Source organism: Microtus oregoni, unplaced genomic scaffold (genome assembly GCF_018167655.1).
Source record: "Microtus oregoni isolate MIOR12 unplaced genomic scaffold, Mior012 000051F_ref0000332, whole genome shotgun sequence".
NCBI classification, from domain to species: domain Eukaryota; kingdom Metazoa; phylum Chordata; class Mammalia; order Rodentia; family Cricetidae; genus Microtus; species Microtus oregoni.
In genome coordinates, this window is record NW_024543811.1 from 1,082,597 (window position 1) to 1,105,335 (window position 22,739).

Sequence of the window (22,739 nt, forward strand, 5' to 3'; positions counted from 1 at the left end):
GAGCACTGAGCACCCAGCACCCTGAGTACTGAGCACCCAGCACCCCGAGCACTGAGCACCCAGCACCCTGAGTACTGAGCACCCAGCACCCCGAGCACTGAGCACCGAGCACCCTGAGTACTGAGCACCCAGCACCCTGAGCACTGAGCACCCAGCACGAGTACTGAGCACCCAGCACCCTGATTACTGAGCACCAAGCACCCCGAGCACTGAGCACCGAGCACCCCGAGCACTGAGCACCCAACACCCTGAGCACTGAGCACCCAGCACCCCGAGCACTGAGCACCCAGCACCCTGAGCACTGAGCACCCAGCACCCTGAGTACTGAGCACCCAGCACCCTGAGTACTGAGCACCCAGCACCCTGAGTACTGAGCACCCAGCGTACTGAGCACCGAGCACCCATCACACTGAGTACTGAGCACCAAGCACCCTGAGCACTGAGCACCCAGCACCCTGAGTACTGAGCACTGAGCACCCCGAGTACTGAGCACCGAGCACCCCGAGCACTGAGCACCCAGCACCCCGAGCACCGAGCACCCTGAGTACTGAGCACCCTGCACCCTGAGCACTGAGCACCCAGCACCCTGAGCACTGAGCACTGAGCACCCCGAGTACTGAGCACCGAGCACCCCGAGCACTGAGCACCCAGCACCCTGAGCACTGAACACACAGCATCCTGAGTACTGAGCACCGAGCACCCCGAGCACTGTGCACCCAGAACCCTGAGCACTGAGCACCCTTAGTACTGAGCACTGAGCACCCTGAGTACTGAGCACTGAGCACCCTGAGTACTGAGCACTGAGCACCCAGCACCCCAAGCACTGAGCACCCAGCACCCTGAGTACTGAGCACTGAGCACCCAGCACCCTGAGCACTGAGCACCCAGCACCCTGAGTCCTGAGCACCCAGCGCCCTGAGCACTGAGCACCCAGCACCACGAGCACTGAGCACCCAGCACCCTGAGCACTGAGCACCCTGAGTACTGAGCACTGAGCACCCTGAGTACTGAGCACTGAGCACCCTGAGTACTGAGCACCCAGCACCCTGAGCAATGAGCACCCTGAGTACTGAGCACCCAGCACACTGAGCACTGAGCACCGAGCACCCCGAGCACTGAGCACCCAGCACCCGTAGTACTGAGCACCCAGCACCCTGAGTACTAAGCACCGAGCACCCTGAGTACTGAGCACCCAGTACCCTGAGCACTGAACACACAGCACCCTGAGTACTGAGCACCCCGAGCACTGGGCACCCAGCACCCTGAGCACTGAGGACCCAGCACCCTGAGTACTGAGCTCCCAGCACCCTGAGCACTGAGCACCCAGCACCCTGAGTACTGAGCACCCAGCACCCTGAGCACTGAGCCCGCAGCACCCTGAGTACTGAGCATCCAGCACCCCGAGCACTGAGCAGCCAGCACCCTGAGTACTGAGCACTGAGCACCCAGCACCCCGAGCACTGAGCACTCAGCACCATGTGTACTGAGCACTGAGTACCCAGCACCCCGAGCACTGAGCACCCAGCAACCTGAGCACTGAGCACCCTGAGTACAGAGCACCCAGCACCCTGAGCACTGAGCACCCAGCACCCCGAGAACTGAGCACCCAGCACCCAGAGCACTGAGCACTGAGCACCCTGAGTACAGAGCACTGAGCAACCTGAGCACTGAGCACCAAGCACCCTGAGTACTGAGCACTGAGCACCCTGAGCACTGAGCACCCAGCACCCTGAGTACTGAGCACCCAGCACCCTGAGCACTGAGCACCCTGAGTACTAAGCACCCAGCACCCTGAGTACTGAGCAACCAGCACCCTGAGCACTGAGCACCCAGCACGCTGAGTACTGAGCACTGAGCACCCTGAGTACTGAGCAGCGAGCACCCAGAGCACTGAGCACCCAGCACGCTGAGTACTGAGCACTGAGCACCCTGAGTACTGAGCACCCAGCACCCTGAGTACTGAGCACCCAGCACCCTGAGTACTGAGCACCCAGCACCCTGAGCACTGAGCACCCAGCACCCCGAGCACTGAGCACCCAGCACCCCGAGCACTGAGCACCCAGCACCCCGAGCACTGAGCACCGAGCACCCCGAGCCCTGAGCACCCAGCACCCTGAGTACTGAGCACCGAGCACCCTGAGTACTGAGCACCCAGCACCCTGAGTACTGAGCACCCAGCGTACTGAGCACCGAGCACCCAGCACCCTGAGTACTGAGCACCCAGCACCCTGAGCCCTGAGCACCCAGCACCCTGAGTACTGAGCACTGAGCACCCTGTGTACTGAGCACCGAGCACCCCGATCACTGAGCACATAGCACCCCGAGCACTGAGCAACCAGCACCCCGAGGACTGAGCACCCAGCACCCTGAGTACTGAGCACACCGCACCCTGAGAACTGAGCACCCAGCACCCCGAGTACTGAGCACCCAGCACCCTGAGCACTGAGCACCCAGCACCCTGAGCACTGTGCACTGAGCACCCAGCAGCACCCAGCACACTGAGTACTGAGCACCCAACACCCTGAGCACTGATCACCCAGCAACCTGAGTACTGAGCACCGAGTACCCTGAGTACTGAGCACCCAGCACCCCGAGCACTGAGCACCCAGCACCCTGAGTACTGAGCACTGAGCACCCAGCACCCCGAGCACTGAGCACCCAGCACCCTGTGTACTGAGCACTGAGTACCCAGTACCCCGAGCACTGAGACCCAGCACCCTGAGCACTGAGCACCCAGCACCCCGAGTTCTGAGCACCCAGCACCCCTAGCACTGTGCACCCAGCACCCTGAGCACTGAGCAACCAGCATCCTGAGTACTGAGCACCCAGCACCCCGAGTACTGAGCACCCAGCACCCCGAACACCGAGCACCCTGAGTACAAAGCACCGAGCACCCTGAGCACTGAGCATACAGCACCCTGAGCACTGAGCACACAGCAACCTGAGTACTGAGCACCCAGCACCCCGAGCACTGAGCACCCAGCACCCTGAGTACTGAGCACCCTGCACCCCGAGCACTGAGCACACAGCACCCTGAGTACTGAGCACCCAGCACCCCGAGCACTGAGCACCGAGCACCCTGAGTACTGAGCACCCAGCACCCTGAGTACTGAGCACCCAGCACCCTGAGTACTGAGCACCCAGCGTACTGAGCACCGAGCACCCATCACACTGAGTACTGAGCACCAAGCACCCTGAGCACTGAGCACCCAGCACCCTGAGTACTGAGCACTGAGCACCCCGAGTACTGAGCACCGAGCACCCCGAGCACTGAGCACACAGCACCCCGAGCACCGAGCACCCTGAGTACTGAGCACCCTGCACCCTGAGCACTGAGCACCCAGCACCCTGAGCACTGAGCACTGAGCACCCCGAGTACTGAGCACCGAGCACCCCGAGCACTGAGCACCCAGCACCCTGAGCACTGAACACACAGCATCCTGAGTACTGAGCACCGAGCACCCCGAGCACTGTGCACCCAGAACCCTGAGCACTGAGCACCCTTAGTACTGAGCACTGAGCACCCTGAGTACTGAGCACTGAGCACCCTGAGTACTGAGCACTGAGCACCCAGCACCCTGAGTACTGAGCACCGAGCACCCTGAGTACTGAGCACCCAGCACCCTGAGTACTGAGCACCCAGCGTACTGAGCACCGAGCACCCAGCACCCTGAGTACTGAGCACCCAGCACCCTGAGCCCTGAGCACCCAGCACCCTGAGTACTGAGCACTGAGCACCCTGTGTACTGAGCACCGAGCACCCCGATCACTGAGCACATAGCACCCCGAGCACTGAGCAACCAGCACCCCGAGGACTGAGCACCCAGCACCCTGAGTACTGAGCACACCGCACCCTGAGAACTGAGCACCCAGCACCCCGAGTACTGAGCACCCAGCACCCTGAGCACTGAGCACCCAGCACCCTGAGCACTGTGCACTGAGCACCCAGCAGCACCCAGCACACTGAGTACTGAGCACCCAGCACCCTGAGCACTGATCACCCAGCAACCTGAGTACTGAGCACCGAGTACCCTGAGTACTGAGCACCCAGCACCCCGAGCACTGAGCACCCAGCACCCTGAGTACTGAGCACTGAGCACCCAGCACCCCAAGCACTGAGCACCCAGCACCCTGTGTACTGAGCACTGAGTACCCAGTACCCCGAGCACTGAGACCCAGCACCCTGAGCACTGAGCACCCAGCACCCCGAGTTCTGAGCACCCAGCACCCCTAGCACTGAGCACCCAGCACCCTGAGCACTGAGCAACCAGCATCCTGAGTACTGAGCACCCAGCACCCCGAGTACTGAGCACCCAGCACCCCGAACACCGAGCACCCTGAGTACAAAGCACCGAGCACCCTGAGCACTGAGCATACAGCACCCGGAGCACTGAGCACACAGCAACCTGAGTACTGAGCACCCAGCACCCCGAGCACTGAGCACCCAGCACCCTGAGTACTGAGCACCCAGCACCCCGAGCACTGAGCACCCAGCACCCTGAGTACTGAGCACCCAGCACCCCGAGCACTGAGCACCGAGCACCCTGAGTACTGAGCACCCAGCACCCTGAGCACTGAGCACCCAGCACGAGTACTGAGCACCCAGCACCCTGATTACTGAGCACCAAGCACCCCGAGCACTGAGCACCGAGCACCCCGAGCACTGAGCACCCAACACCCTGAGCACTGAGCACCCAGCACCCCGAGCACTGAGCACCCAGCACCCTGAGCACTGAGCACCCAGCACCCTGAGTACTGAGCACCCAGCACCCTGAGTACTGAGCACCCAGCACCCTGAGTACTGAGCACCCAGCGTACTGAGCACCGAGCACCCATCACACTGAGTACTGAGCACCAAGCACCCTGAGCACTGAGCACCCAGCACCCTGAGTACTGAGCACTGAGCACCCCGAGTACTGAGCACCGAGCACCCCGAACACTGAGCACCCAGCACCCCGAGCACCGAGCACCCTGAGTACTGAGCACCCTGCACCCTGAGCACTGAGCACCCAGCACCCTGAGCACTGAGCACTGAGCACCCCGAGTACTGAGCACCGAGCACCCCGAGCACTGAGCACCCAGCACCCTGAGCACTGAACACACAGCATCCTGAGTACTGAGCACCGAGCACCCCGAGCACTGTGCACCCAGAACCCTGAACACTGAGCACCCTTAGTACTGAGCACTGAGCACCCTGAGTACTGAGCACTGAGCACCCTGAGTACTGAGCACTGAGCACCCAGCACCCCAAGCACTGAGCACCCAGCACCCTGAGTACTGAGCACTGAGCACCCAGCACCCCGAGCACTGAGCACCCAGCACCCTGAGTCCTGAGCACCCAGCGCCCTGAGCACTGAGCACCCAGCACCCCGAGCACTGAGCACCCAGCACCCTGAGCACTGAGCACCCTGAGTACTGAGCACTGAGCACCCTGAGTACTGAGCACTGAGCACCCTGAGTACTGAGCACCCAGCACCCTGAGCAATGAGCACCCTGAGTACTGAGCACCCAGCACACTGAGCACTGAGCACCGAGCACCCCGAGCACTGAGCACCCAGCACCCGTAGTACTGAGCACCCAGCACCCTGAGTACTAAGCACCGAGCACCCTGAGTACTGAGCACCCAGTACCCTGAGCACTGAACACACAGCACCCTGAGTACTGAGCACCCCGAGCACTGGGCACCCAGCACCCTGAGCACTGAGGACCCAGCACCCTGAGTACTGAGCTCCCAGCACCCTGAGCACTGAGCACCCAGCACCCTGAGTACTGAGCACCCAGCACCCTGAGCACTGAGCCCGCAGCACCCTGAGTACTGAGCATCCAGCACCCCGAGCACTGAGCAGCCAGCACCCTGAGTACTGAGCACTGAGCACCCAGCACCCCGAGCACTGAGCACTCAGCACCATGTGTACTGAGCACTGAGTACCCAGCACCCCGAGCACTGAGCACCCAGCAACCTGAGCACTGAGCACCCTGAGTACAGAGCACCCAGCACCCTGAGCACTGAGCACCCAGCACCCCGAGAACTGAGCACCCAGCACCCAGAGCACTGAGCACTGAGCACCCTGAGTACAGAGCACTGAGCAACCTGAGCACTGAGCACCAAGCACCCTGAGTACTGAGCACTGAGCACCCTGAGCACTGAGCACCCAGCACCTTGAGTACTGAGCACCCAGCACCCTGAGCACTGAGCACCCTGAGTACTAAGCACCCAGCACCCTGAGTACTGAGCAACCAGCACCCTGAGCACTGAGCACCCAGCACGCTGAGTACTGAGCACTGAGCACCCTGAGTACTGAGCAGCGAGCACCCAGAGCACTGAGCACCCAGCACGCTGAGTACTGAGCACTGAGCACCCTGAGTACTGAGCACCGAGCACCCTGAGTACTGAGCACCCAGCACTCTGAGCACTGAGCACCCAGCACCCCGAGCACTGAGCACCCAGCACCCCGAGCACTGAGCACCCAGCACCCCGAGCACTGAGCACCCAGCACCCTGAGTACTGAGCACCCAGCACCCTGAGTACTGAGCACCCAGCACCCTGAGTACTGAGCACCGAGCACCCTGAGTACTGAGCACCCAGCACCCTGAGTACTGAGCACCCAGCACCCTGAGCACTGAGCACCCAGCACCCCGAGCACTGAGCACCCAGCACCCCGAGCACTGAGCACCCAGCACCCCGAGCACTGAGCACCGAGCACCCCGAGCCCTGAGCACCCAGCACCCTGAGTACTGAGCACCGAGCACCCTGAGTACTGAGCACCCAGCACCCTGAGTACTGAGCACCCAGCGTACTGAGCACCGAGCACCCAGCACCCTGAGTACTGAGCACCCAGCACCCTGAGCCCTGAGCACCCAGCACCCTGAGTACTGAGCACTGAGCACCCTGTGTACTGAGCACCGAGCACCCCGATCACTGAGCACATAGCACCCCGAGCACTGAGCAACCAGCACCCCGAGGACTGAGCACCCAGCACCCTGAGTACTGAGCACACCGCACCCTGAGAACTGAGCACCCAGCACCCCGAGTACTGAGCACCCAGCACCCTGAGCACTGAGCACCCAGCACCCTGAGCACTGTGCACTGAGCACCCAGCAGCACCCAGCACACTGAGTACTGAGCACCCAGCACCCTGAGCACTGATCACCCAGCAACCTGAGTACTGAGCACCGAGTACCCTGAGTACTGAGCACCCAGCACCCCGAGCACTGAGCACCCAGCACCCTGAGTACTGAGCACTGAGCACCCAGCACCCCGAGCACTGAGCACCCAGCACCCTGTGTACTGAGCACTGAGTACCCAGTACCCCGAGCACTGAGACCCAGCACCCTGAGCACTGAGCACCCAGCACCCCGAGTTCTGAGCACCCAGCACCCCTAGCACTGTGCACCCAGCACCCTGAGCACTGAGCAACCAGCATCCTGAGTACTGAGCACCCAGCACCCCGAGTACTGAGCACCCAGCACCCCGAACACCGAGCACCCTGAGTACAAAGCACCGAGCACCCTGAGCACTGAGCATACAGCACCCTGAGCACTGAGCACACAGCAACCTGAGTACTGAGCACCCAGCACCCCGAGCACTGAGCACCCAGCACCCTGAGTACTGAGCACCCTGCACCCCGAGCACTGAGCACACAGCACCCTGAGTACTGAGCACCCAGCACCCCGAGCACTGAGCACCGAGCACCCTGAGTACTGAGCACCCAGCACCCTGAGCACTGAGCACCCAGCACGAGTACTGAGCACCCAGCACCCTGATTACTGAGCACCAAGCACCCCGAGCACTGAGCACCGAGCACCCCGAGCACTGAGCACCCAACACCCCGAGCACTGAGCACCCAGCATCCTGAGCACTGAGCACCCAGCACCCTGAGCACTGAGCACCCAGCACCCTGAGTACTGAGCACCCAGCACCCTGAGCACTGAGCACCCAGCACGAGTACTGAGCACCCAGCACCCTGATTACTGAGCACCAAGCACCCCGAGCACTGAGGACCCAGCACCCTGAGTACTGAGCTCCCAGCACCCTGAGCACTGAGCACCCAGCACCCTGAGTACTGAGCACCCAGTACCCTGAGCACTGAACACACAGCACCCTGAGTACTGAGCACCCCGAGCACTGGGCACCCAGCACCCTGAGCACTGAGGACCCAGCACCCTGAGTACTGAGCTCCCAGCACCCTGAGCACTGAGCACCCAGCACCCTGAGTACTGAGCACCCAGCACCCTGAGCACTAAGCACCCAGCACCCTGAGTACTGAGCATCCAGCACCCCGAGCACTGAGCAGCCAGCACCCTGAGTACTGAGCACTGAGCACCCAGCACCCCGAGCACTGAGCACTCAGCACCATGTGTACTGAGCACTGAGTACCCAGCACCCCGAGCACTGAGCACCCAGCAACCTGAGCACTGAGCACCCTGAGTACAGAGCACCCAGCACCCTGAGCACTGAGCACCCAGCTCCCCGAGCACTGAGCACCCAGCACCCAGAGCACTGAGCACTGAGCACCCTGAGTACAGAGAACTGAGCACCCTGAGCACTGAGCACCAAGCACCCTGAGTACTGAGCACTGAGCACCCTGAGCACTGAGCACCCAGCACCCTGAGTACTGAGCACCCAGCACCCTGAGCACTGAGCACCCTGAGTACTAAGCACCCAGCACCCTGAGTACTGAGCAACCAGCACCCTGAGCACTGAGCACCCAGCAACCTGAGCACTGAGCACTGAGCACCCTGAGTACTGAGCAGCGAGCACCCAGAGCACTGAGCACCCAGCACGCTGAGTACTGAGCACTGAGCACCCTGAGTACTGAGCACCGAGCACCCTGAGTACTGAGCACCCAGCACTCTGAGCACTGAGCACCCAGCACCCCGAGCACTGAGCACCCAGCACCCCGAGCACTGAGCACCCAGCACCCCGAGCACTGAGCACCCAGCACCCCGAGCACTGAGCACTGAGCACCCTAAGTACTGAGCACTGAGCACCCTGAGTACTAAGCACCCAGCACCCTGAGTACTGAGCACCCAGAACCCTGAGTACTGAGCACCCAGCACCCTGAGTACTGAGCACCCAGCACCCTGAGCACTGAGCACCCAGCACCCTGAGTACTGAGCAACCAGCACCCTGAGTACTGAGCACCCAGCACCCTGAGCACTGAGCACCCAGCACCCTGAGTACTGAGCACTGAGCACCCTGTGTACTGAGCACCGAGCACCCCGATCACTGAGCACATAGCACCCTGAGCACTGAGCAACCAGCACCCCGAGGACTGAGCACCCAGCACCCTGAGTACTGAGCACACCGCACCCTGAGAACTGAGCACCCAGCACCCCGAGTACTGAGCACCCAGCACCCTGAGCACTGAGCACCCAGCACCCTGAGCACTGTGCACTGAGCACCCAGCAGCACCCAGCACACTGAGTACTGAGCACCCAGCACCCGGAGCACTGATCACCCAGGAAACTGAGTACTGAGCACCGAGTACCCTGAGTACTGAGCACCCAGCACCCCGAGCACTGAGCACCCAGCACCCTGAGTACTGAGCACTGAGCTCCCAGCACCCCGAGCACTGAGCACCCAGCACCCTGTGTACTGAGCACTGAGTACCCAGTACCCCGAGCACTGAGACCCAGCACCCTGAGCACTGAGCACCCAGCACCCCGAGTTCTGAGCACCCAGCACCCCTAGCACTGAGCACCCAGCACCCTGAGCACTGAGCAACCAGCATCCTGAGTACTGAGCACCCAGCACCCCGAGTACTGAGCACCCAGCACCCCGAACACCGAGCACCCTGAGTACAAAGCACCGAGCACCCTGAGCACTGAGCATACAGCACCCGGAGCACTGAGCACACAGCAACCTGAGTACTGAGCACCCAGCACCCCGAGCACTGAGCACCCAGCACCCTGAGTACTGAGCACCCAGCACCCCGAGCACTGAGCACCCAGCACCCTGAGTACTGAGCACCCAGCACCCCGAGCACTGAGCACCGAGCACCCTGAGTACTGAGCACCCAGCACCCTGAGCACTGAGCACCCAGCACGAGTACTGAGCACCCAGCACCCTGATTACTGAGCACCAAGCACCCCGAGCACTGAGCACCGAGCACCCCGAGCACTGGGCACCCAACACCCCGAGCACTGAGCACCCAGCACCCCGAGCACTGAGCACCCAGCACCCTGAGCACTGAGCACCCAGCACCCTGAGTACTGAGCACCCAGCACCCTGAGTACTGAGCACCCAGCACCCTGAGTACTGAGCACCCAGCGTACTGAGCACCGAGCACCCATCACACTGAGTACTGAGCACCAAGCACCCTGAGCACTGAGCACCCAGCACCCTGAGTACTGAGCACTGAGCACCCCGAGTACTGAGCACCGAGCACCCCGAGCACTGAGCACCCAGCACCCCGAGCACCGAGCACCCTGAGTACTGAGCACCCTGCACCCTGAGCACTGAGCACCCAGCACCCTGAGCACTGAGCACTGAGCACCCCGAGTACTGAGCACCGAGCACCCCGAGCACTGAGCACCCAGCACCCTGAGCACTGAACACACAGCAACCTGAGTACTGAGCACCGAGCACCCCGAGCACTGTGCACCCAGAACCCTGAGCACTGAGCACCCATAGTACTGAGCACTGAGCACCCTGAGTACTGAGCACTGAGCACCCTGAGTACTGAGCACTGAGCACCCAGCACCCCAAGCACTGAGCACCCAGCACCCTGAGTACTGAGCACACAGCAACCTGAGTACTGAGCACCGAGCACCCCGAGCACTGTGCACCCAGAACCCTGAGCACTGAGCACCCTGAGTACTGAGCACCCAGCGCCATGAGCACTGAGCACCAAGCACCCCGAGCACTGAGCACCCAGCACCCTGAGCACTGAGCACCCTGAGTACTGAGCACTGAGCACCCTGAGTACTGAGCACTGAGCACCCTGAGTACTGAGCACCCAGCACCCTGAGCAATGAGCACCCTGAGTACTGAGCACCCAGCACACTGAGCACTGAGCACCGAGCACCCCGAGCACTGAGCACCCAGCACCCGTAGTACTGAGCACCCAGCACCCTGAGTACTAAGCACCGAGCACCCTGAGTACTGAGCACCCAGTACCCTGAGCACTGAACACACAGCACCCTGAGTACTGAGCACCCCGAGCACTGGGCACCCAGCACCCTGAGCACTGAGGACGCAGCACCCTGAGTACTGAGCTCCCAGCACCCTGAGCACTGAGCACCCAGCACCCTGAGTACTGAGCACCCAGCACCCTGAGCACTGAGCACCCAGCACCCTGAGTACTGAGCATCCAGCACCCCGAGCACTGAGCAGCCAGCACCCTGAGTACTGAGCACTGAGCACCCAGCACCCCGAGCACTGAGCACTCAGCACCATGTGTACTGAGCACTGAGTACCCAGCACCCCGAGCACTGAGCACCCAGCAACCTGAGCACTGAGCACCCTGAGTACAGAGCACCCAGCACCCTGAGCACTGAGCACCCAGCACCCCGAGAACTGAGCACCCAGCACCCAGAGCACTGAGCACTGAGCACCCTGAGTACAGAGCACTGAGCAACCTGAGCACTGAGCACCAAGCACCCTGAGTACTGAGCACTGAGCACCCTGAGCACTGAGCACCCAGCACCCTGAGTACTGAGCACCCAGCTCCCTGAGCACTGAGCACCCTGAGTACTAAGCACCCAGCACCCTGAGTACTGAGCAACCAGCACCCTGAGCACTGAGCACCCAGCACGCTGAGTACTGAGCACTGAGCACCCTGAGTACTGAGCAGCGAGCACCCAGAGCACTGAGCACCCAGCACGCTGAGTACTGAGCACTGAGCACCCTGAGTACTGAGCACCGAGCACCCTGAGTACTGAGCACCCAGCACTCTGAGCACTAAGCACCCAGCACTCCGAGCACTGAGCACCCAGCACCCCGAGCACTGAGCACCCAGCACCCCGAGCACAGAGCACCCACCACCCTGAGTACTGAGCACCCAGCACCCTGAGTACTGAGCACCCAGCACCCTGAGTACTGAGCACCCAGCGTACTGAGCACCGAGCACCCCGAGCACTGAGCACCCAGCACCCTGAGTACTGAGCACCGAGCACCCTGAGTACTGAGCACCCAGCACCCTGAGTACTGAGCACCCAGCGTACTGAGCACCGAGCACCCAGCACCCTGAGTACTGAGCACCCAGCACCCTGAGCACTGAGCACCCAGCACCCTGAGTACTGAGCACCGAGCACCCAGCACCCAGCGTACTGAGCACCGAGCACCCCGAGCACTGAGCACCCAGCACCCTGAGTACTGAGCACCGAGCACCCTGAGTACTGAGCACTGAGCACCCTGTGTACTGAGCACCGAGCACCCCGATCACTGAGCACATAGCACCCCGAGCACTGAGCAACCAGCACCCCGAGGACTGAGCACCCAGCACCCTGAGTACTGAGCACACCGCACCCTGAGAACTGAGCACCCAGCACCCCGAGTACTGAGCACCCAGCACCCTGAGCACTGAGCACCCAGCACCCTGAGCACTGTGCACTGAGCACCCAGAAGCACCCAGCACACTGAGTACTGAGCACCCAGCACCCTGAGCACTGATCACCCAGCAACCTGAGTACTGAGCACCGAGTACCCTGAGTACTGAGCACCCAGCACCCCGAGCACTGAGCACCCAGCACCCTGAGTACTGAGCACTGAGCACCCAGCACCCCGAGCACTGAGCACCCAGCACCCTGTGTACTGAGCACTGAGTACCCAGTACCCCGAGCACTGAGACCCAGCACCCTGAGCACTGAGCACCCAGCACCCCGAGTTCTGAGCACCCAGCACCCCTAGCACTGTGCACCCAGCACCCTGAGCACTGAGCAACCAGCGTCCTGAGTACTGAGCACCCAGCAACCCGAGTACTGAGCACCGAGCACCCCGAACACCGAGCACCCTGAGTACAAAGCACCGAGCACCCTGAGCACTGAGCATACAGCACCCTGAGCACTGAGCACACAGCAACCTGAGTACTGAGCACCCAGCACCCCGAGCACTGAGCACCCAGCACCCTGAGTACTGAGCACCCTGCACCCCGAGCACTGAGCACCCAGCACCCTGAGTACTGAGCACCCAGCACCCCGAGCACTGAGCACCGAGCACCCTGAGTACTGAGCACCCAGCACCCTGAGCACTGAGCACCCAGCACGAGTACTGAGCACCCAGCACCCTGATTACTGAGCACCAAGCACCCCGAGCACTGAGCATCGAGCTCCCCGAGCACTGAGCACCCAGCACCCCGAGCACCGAGCACCCTGAGTACTGAGCACCCTGCACCCTGAGCACTGAGCACCCAGCACCCTGAGCACTGAGCACTGAGCACCCCGAGTACTGAGCACCGAGCACCCCGAGCACTGAGCACCCAGCACCCTGAGCACTGAACACACAGCAACCTGAGTACTGAGCACCGAGCACCCCGAGCACTGTGCACCCAGAACCCTGAGCACTGAGCACCCTTAGTACTGAGCACTGAGCACCCTGAGTACTGAGCACTGAGCACCCTGAGTACTGAGCACTGAGCACCCAGCACCCCAAGCACTGAGCACCCAGCACCCTGAGTACTGAGCACTGAGCACCCAGCACCCCGAGCACTGAGCACCCAGCACCCTGAGTACTGAGCACCCAGCGCCCTGAGCACTGAGCACCCAGCACCCCGAGCACTGAGCACCCAGCACCCTGAGCACTGAGCACCCTGAGTACTGAGCACTGAGCACCCTGAGTACTGAGCACTGAGCACCCAGCACGCCAAGCACTGAGCACCCAGCACCCTGAGTACTGAGCACTGAGCACCCAGCACCCTGAGCACTGAGCACCCAGCACCCCGAGTTCTGAGCACCCAGCACCCCTAGCACTGTGCACCCAGCACCCTGAGCACTGAGCAACCAGCATCCTGAGTACTGAGCACCCAGCACCCCGAGTACTGAGCACCCAGCACCCCGAACACCGAGCACCCTGAGTACAAAGCACCGAGCACCCTGAGCACTGAGCATACAGCACCCTGAGCACTGAGCACACAGCAACCTGAGTACTGAGCACCCAGCACCCCGAGCACTGAGCACCCAGCACCCTGAGTACTGAGCACCCTGCACCCCGAGCACTGAGCACACAGCACCCTGAGTACTGAGCACCCAGCACCCCGAGCACTGAGCACCCAGCACCCTGAGTACTGAGCACCCAGCACGAGTACTGAGCACCCAGCACCCTGATTACTGAGCACCAAGCACCCCGAGCACTGAGCACCGAGCACCCCGAGCACTGAGCACCCAACACCCCGAGCACTGAGCACCCAGCATCCTGAGCACTGAGCACCCAGCACCCTGAGCACTGAGCACCCAGCACCCTGAGTACTGAGCACCCAGCACCCTGAGCACTGAGCACCCAGTACGAGTACTGAGCACCCAGCACCCTGATTACTGAGCACCAAGCACCCCGAGCACTGAGGACCCAGCACCCTTAGTACTGAGCTCCCAGCACCCTGAGCACTGAGCACCCAGCACCCTGAGTACTGAGCACCCAGTACCCTGAGCACTGAACACACAGCACCCTGAGTACTGAGCACCCCGAGCACTGGGCACCCAGCACCCTGAGCACTGAGGACCCAGCACCCTGAGTACTGAGCTCCCAGCACCCTGAGCACTGAGCACCCAGCACCCTGAGTACTGAGCACCCAGCACCCTGAGCACTAAGCACCCAGCACCCTGAGTACTGAGCATCCAGCACCCCGAGCACTGAGCAGCCAGCACCCTGAGTACTGAGCACTGAGCACCCAGCACCCCGAGCACTGAGCACTCAGCACCATGTGTACTGAGCACTGAGTACCCAGCACCCCGAGCACTGAGCACCCAGCAACCTGAGCACTGAGCACCCTGAGTACAGAGCACCCAGCACCCTGAGCACTGAGCACCCAGCACCCCGAGCACTGAGCACCCAGCACCCAGAGCACTGAGCACTGAGCACCCTGAGTACAGAGCACTGAGCACCCTGAGCACTGAGCACCAAGCACCCTGAGTACTGAGCACTGAGCACCCTGAGCACTGAGCACCCAGCACCCTGAGTACTGAGCACCCAGCACCCTGAGCACTGAGCACCCTGAGTACTAAGCACCCAGCACCCTGAGTACTGAGCAACCAGCACCCTGAGCACTGAGCACCCAGCACCCCGAGTTCTGAGCACCCAGCACCCCTAGCACTGTGCACCCAGCACCCTGAGCACTGAGCAACCAGCATCCTGAGTACTGAGCACCCAGCACCCCGAGTACTGAGCACCCAGCACCCCGAACACCGAGCACCCTGAGTACAAAGCACCGAGCACCCTGAGCACTGAGCATACAGCACCCTGAGCACTGAGCACACAGCAACCTGAGTACTGAGCACCCAGCACCCCGAGCACTGAGCACCCAGCACCCTGAGTACTGAGCACCCTGCACCCCGAGCACTGAGCACACAGCACCCTGAGTACTGAGCACCCAGCACCCCGAGCACTGAGCACCGAGCACCCTGAGTACTGAGCACCCAGCACCCTGAGCACTGAGCACCCAGCACGAGTACTGAGCACCCAGCACCCTGATTACTGAGCACCAAGCACCCCGAGCACTGAGCACCGAGCACCCCGAGCACTGAGCACCCAACACCCCGAGCACTGAGCACCCAGCATCCTGAGCACTGAGCACCCAGCACCCTGAGCACTGAGCACCCAGCACCCTGAGTACTGAGCACCCAGCACCCTGAGCACTGAGCACCCAGCACGAGTACTGAGCACCCAGCACCCTGATTACTGAGCACCAAGCACCCCGAGCACTGAGGACCCAGCACCCTTAGTACTGAGCTCCCAGCACCCTGAGCACTGAGCACCCAGCACCCTGAGTACTGAGCACCCAGTACCCTGAGCACTGAACACACAGCACCCTGAGTACTGAGCACCCCGAGCACTGGGCACCCAGCACCCTGAGCACTGAGGACCCAGCACCCTGAGTACTGAGCTCCCAGCACCCTGAGCACTGAGCACCCAGCACCCTGAGTACTGAGCACCCAGCACCCTGAGCACTAAGCACCCAGCACCCTGAGTACTGAGCATCCAGCACCCCGAGCACTGAGCAGCCAGCACCCTGAGTACTGAGCACTGAGCACCCAGCACCCCGAGCACTGAGCACTCAGCACCATGTGTACTGAGCACTGAGTACCCAGCACCCCGAGCACTGAGCACCCAGCAACCTGAGCACTGAGCACCCTGAGTACAGAGCACCCAGCACCCTGAGCACTGAGCACCCAGCACCCCGAGCACTGAGCACCCAGCACCCAGAGCACTGAGCACTGAGCACCCTGAGTACAGAGCACTGAGCACCCTGAGCACTGAGCACCAAGCACCCTGAGTACTGAGCACTGAGCACCCTGAGCACTGAGCACCCAGCACCCTGAGTACTGAGCACCCAGCACCCTGAGCACTGAGCACACTGAGTACTAAGCACCCAGCACCCTGAGTACTGAGCAACCAGCACCCTGAGCACTGAGCACCCAGCAACCTGAGCACTGAGCACTGAGCACCCTGAGTACTGAGCAGCGAGCACCCAGAGCACTGAGCACCCAGCACGCTGAGTACTGAGCACTGAGCACCCTGAGTACTGAGCACCGAGCACCCTGAGTACTGAGCACCCAGCACTCTGAGCACTGAGCACCCAGCACCCCGAGCACTGAGCACCCAGCACCCCGAGCACTGAGCACCCAGCACCCCGAGCACTGAGCACCCAGCACCCCGAGCACTGAGCACTGAGCACCCTAAGTACTGAGCACTGAGCACCCTGAGTACTAAGCACCCAGCACCCTGAGTACTGAGCACCCAGAACCCTGAGTACTGAGCACCCAGCACCCTGAGTACTGAGCACCTAGCACCCTGAGCACTGAGCACCCAGCACCCTGAGTACTGAGCAACCAGCACCCTGAGTACTGAGCACCCAGCACCCTGAGCACTGAGCACCCAGCACCCTGAGTACTGAGCACTGAGCACCCTGTGTACTGAGCACCGAGCACCCCGATCACTGAGCACATACCACCCCGAGCACTGAGCAACCAGCACCCCGAGGACTGAGCACCCAGCACCCTGAGTACTGAGCACACCGCACCCTGAGAACTGAGCACCCAGCACCCCGAGTACTGAGCACCCAGCACCCTGAGCACTGAGCACCCAGCACCCTGAGCACTGTGCACTGAGCACCCAGCAGCACCCAGCACACTGAGTACTGAGCACCCAGCACCCGGAGCACTGATCACCCAGGAACCTGAGTACTGAGCACCGAGTACCCTGAGTACTGAGCACCCACCACCCCGAGCACTGAGCACCCAGCACCCTGAGTACTGAGCACTGAGCTCCCAGCACCCCGAGCACTGAGCACCCAGCACCCTGTGTACTGAGCACTGAGTACCCAGTACCCCGAGCACTGAGACCCAGCACCCTGAGCACTGAGCACCCAGCACCCCGAGTTCTGAGCACCCAGCACCCCTAGCACTGAGCACCCAGCACCCTGAGCACTGAGCAACCAGCATCCTGAGTACTGAGCACCCAGCTCCCCGAGTACTGAGCACCCAGCACCCCGAACACCGAGCACCCTGAGTACAAAGCACCGAGCACCCTGAGCACTGAGCATACAGCACCCGGAGCACTGAGCACACAGCAACCTGAGTACTGAGCACCCAGCACCCCGAGCACTGAGCACCCAGCACCCTGAGTACTGAGCACCCAGCACCCCGAGCACTGAGCACCCAGCACCCTGAGTACTGAGCACCCAGCACCCCGAGCACTGAGCACCGAGCACCCTGAGTACTGAGCACCCAGCACCCTGAGCACTGAGCACCCAGCACGAGTACTGAGCACCCAGCACCCTGATTACTGAGCACCAAGCAACCCGAGCACTGAGCACCGAGCACCCCGAGCACTGAGCACCCAACACCCCGAGCACTGAGCACCCAGCACCCTGAGCACTGAGCACCCAGCACCCTGAGCACTGAGCACCCAGCACCCTGAGTACTGAGCACCCAGCACCCCGAGTACTGAGCACTGAGCACCCTGAGTACTGAGCACTGAGCACCCAGCACGCCAAGCACTGAGCACCCAGCACCCTGAGTACTGAGCACTGAGCACCCAGCACCCTGAGCACTGAGCACCCAGCACCCCGAGTTCTGAGCACCCAGCACCCCTAGCACTGTGCACCCAGCACCCTGAGCACTGAGCAACCAGCATCCTGAGTACTGAGCACCCAGCACCCCGAGTACTGAGCACCCAGCACCCCGAACACCGAGCACCCTGAGTACAAAGCACCGAGCACCCTGAGCACTGAGCATACAGCACCCTGAGCACTGAGCACACAGCAACCTGAGTACTGAGCACCCAGCACCCCGAGCACTGAGCACCCAGCACCCTGAGTACTGAGCACCCTGCACCCCGAGCACTGAGCACACAGCACCCTGAGTACTGAGCACCCAGCACCCCGAGCACTGAGCACCCAGCACCCTGAGTACTGAGCACCCAGCACGAGTACTGAGCACCCAGCACCCTGATTACTGAGCACCAAGCACCCCGAGCACTGAGCACCGAGCACCCCGAGCACTGAGCACCCAACACCCCGAGCACTGAGCACCCAGCATCCTGAGCACTGAGCACCCAGCACCCTGAGCACTGAGCACCCAGCACCCTGAGTACTGAGCACCCAGCACCCTGAGCACTGAGCACCCAGTACGAGTACTGAGCACCCAGCACCCTGATTACTGAGCACCAAGCACCCCGAGCACTGAGGACCCAGCACCCTTAGTACTGAGCTCCCAGCACCCTGAGCACTGAGCACCCAGCACCCTGAGTACTGAGCACCCAGTACCCTGAGCACTGAACACACAGCACCCTGAGTACTGAGCACCCCGAGCACTGGGCACCCAGCACCCTGAGCACTGAGGACCCAGCACCCTGAGTACTGAGCTCCCAGCACCCTGAGCACTGAGCACCCAGCACCCTGAGTACTGAGCACCCAGCACCCTGAGCACTAAGCACCCAGCACCCTGAGTACTGAGCATCCAGCACCCCGAGCACTGAGCAGCCAGCACCCTGAGTACTGAGCACTGAGCACCCAGCACCCCGAGCACTGAGCACTCAGCACCATGTGTACTGAGCACTGAGTACCCAGCACCCCGAGCACTGAGCACCCAGCAACCTGAGCACTGAGCACCCTGAGTACAGAGCACCCAGCACCCTGAGCACTGAGCACCCAGCACCCCGAGCACTGAGCACCCAGCACCCAGAGCACTGAGCACTGAGCACCCTGAGTACAGAGCACTGAGCACCCTGAGCACTGAGCACCAAGCACCCTGAGTACTGAGCACTGAGCACCCTGAGCACTGAGCACCCAGCACCCTGAGTACTGAGCACCCAGCACCCTGAGCACTGAGCACCCTGAGTACTAAGCACCCAGCACCCTGAGTACTGAGCAACCAGCACCCTGAGCACTGAGCACCCAGCACCCCGAGTTCTGAGCACCCAGCACCCCTAGCACTGTGCACCCAGCACCCTGAGCACTGAGCAACCAGCATCCTGAGTACTGAGCACCCAGCACCCCGAGTACTGAGCACCCAGCACCCCGAACACCGAGCACCCTGAGTACAAAGCACCGAGCACCCTGAGCACTGAGCATACAGCACCCTGAGCACTGAGCACACAGCAACCTGAGTACTGAGCACCCAGCACCCCGAGCACTGAGCACCCAGCACCCTGAGTACTGAGCACCCTGCACCCCGAGCACTGAGCACACAGCACCCTGAGTACTGAGCACCCAGCACCCCGAGCACTGAGCACCGAGCACCCTGAGTACTGAGCACCCAGCACCCTGAGCACTGAGCACCCAGCACGAGTACTGAGCACCCAGCACCCTGATTACTGAGCACCAAGCACCCCGAGCACTGAGCACCGAGCACCCCGAGCACTGAGCACCCAACACCCCGAGCACTGAGCACCCAGCATCCTGAGCACTGAGCACCCAGCACCCTGAGCACTGAGCACCCAGCACCCTGAGTACTGAGCACCCAGCACCCTGAGCACTGAGCACCCAGCACGAGTACTGAGCACCCAGCACCCTGATTACTGAGCACCAAGCACCCCGAGCACTGAGGACCCAGCACCCTTAGTACTGAGCTCCCAGCACCCTGAGCACTGAGCACCCAGCACCCTGAGTACTGAGCACCCAGTACCCTGAGCACTGAACACACAGCACCCTGAGTACTGAGCACCCCGAGCACTGGGCACCCAGCACCCTGAGCACTGAGGACCCAGCACCCTGAGTACTGAGCTCCCAGCACCCTGAGCACTGAGCACCCAGCACCCTGAGTACTGAGCACCCAGCACCCTGAGCACTAAGCACCCAGCACCCTGAGTACTGAGCATCCAGCACCCCGAGCACTGAGCAGCCAGCACCCTGAGTACTGAGCACTGAGCACCCAGCACCCCGAGCACTGAGCACTCAGCACCATGTGTACTGAGCACTGAGTACCCAGCACCCCGAGCACTGAGCACCCAGCAACCTGAGCACTGAGCACCCTGAGTACAGAGCACCCAGCACCCTGAGCACTGAGCACCCAGCACCCCGAGCACTGAGCACCCAGCACCCAGAGCACTGAGCACTGAGCACCCTGAGTACAGAGCACTGAGCACCCTGAGCACTGAGCACCAAGCACCCTGAGTACTGAGCACTGAGCACCCTGAGCACTGAGCACCCAGCACCCTGAGTACTGAGCACCCAGCACCCTGAGCACTGAGCACACTGAGTACTAAGCACCCAGCACCCTGAGTACTGAGCAACCAGCACCCTGAGCACTGAGCACCCAGCAACCTGAGCACTGAGCACTGAGCACCCTGAGTACTGAGCAGCGAGCACCCAGAGCACTGAGCACCCAGCACGCTGAGTACTGAGCACTGAGCACCCTGAGTACTGAGCACCGAGCACCCTGAGTACTGAGCACCCAGCACTCTGAGCACTGAGCACCCAGCACCCCGAGCACTGAGCACCCAGCACCCCGAGCACTGAGCACCCAGCACCCCGAGCACTGAGCACCCAGCACCCCGAGCACTGAGCACTGAGCACCCTAAGTACTGAGCACTGAGCACCCTGAGTACTAAGCACCCAGCACCCTGAGTACTGAGCACCCAGAACCCTGAGTACTGAGCACCCAGCACCCTGAGTACTGAGCACCTAGCACCCTGAGCACTGAGCACCCAGCACCCTGAGTACTGAGCAACCAGCACCCTGAGTACTGAGCACCCAGCACCCTGAGCACTGAGCACCCAGCACCCTGAGTACTGAGCACTGAGCACCCTGTGTACTGAGCACCGAGCACCCCGATCACTGAGCACATACCACCCCGAGCACTGAGCAACCAGCACCCCGAGGACTGAGCACCCAGCACCCTGAGTACTGAGCACACCGCACCCTGAGAACTGAGCACCCAGCACCCCGAGTACTGAGCACCCAGCACCCTGAGCACTGAGCACCCAGCACCCTGAGCACTGTGCACTGAGCACCCAGCAGCACCCAGCACACTGAGTACTGAGCACCCAGCACCCGGAGCACTGATCACCCAGGAACCTGAGTACTGAGCACCGAGTACCCTGAGTACTGAGCACCCACCACCCCGAGCACTGAGCACCCAGCACCCTGAGTACTGAGCACTGAGCTCCCAGCACCCCGAGCACTGAGCACCCAGCACCCTGTGTACTGAGCACTGAGTACCCAGTACCCCGAGCACTGAGACCCAGCACCCTGAGCACTGAGCACCCAGCACCCCGAGTTCTGAGCACCCAGCACCCCTAGCACTGAGCACCCAGCACCCTGAGCACTGAGCAACCAGCATCCTGAGTACTGAGCACCCAGCTCCCCGAGTACTGAGCACCCAGCACCCCGAACACCGAGCACCCTGAGTACAAAGCACCGAGCACCCTGAGCACTGAGCATACAGCACCCGGAGCACTGAGCACACAGCAACCTGAGTACTGAGCACCCAGCACCCCGAGCACTGAGCACCCAGCACCCTGAGTACTGAGCACCCAGCACCCCGAGCACTGAGCACCCAGCACCCTGAGTACTGAGCACCCAGCACCCCGAGCACTGAGCACCGAGCACCCTGAGTACTGAGCACCCAGCACCCTGAGCACTGAGCACCCAGCACGAGTACTGAGCACCCAGCACCCTGATTACTGAGCACCAAGCAACCCGAGCACTGAGCACCGAGCACCCCGAGCACTGAGCACCCAACACCCCGAGCACTGAGCACCCAGCACCCTGAGCACTGAGCACCCAGCACCCTGAGCACTGAGCACCCAGCACCCTGAGTACTGAGCACCCAGCACTGTTGCGGGAGGTCCTCCCACTCCTCCAGCCTATCACCACTGAGGTACCAACCCACTGGGGCGTGGTTTCTCTCCCTTTAAAAAAGCGGCCACTTCCCTCTTCTCTCTCTCTTCACTTCCTGCTCCGCCTGCGACTAGACTCCTTTCCTGGTTGCGAAGAGGGCTGTTGCCTGGGACAGTGATCTGTAAGTTTTTTCCCCTTTAAATAAATACCACCCTAATAATCATAACCCCGAATTGGTGTGGCATTGTTTGTGACTTACGCCTTCATTTTGGCGCCCAACGTTTGGTTTTAGAACCTCTCCTT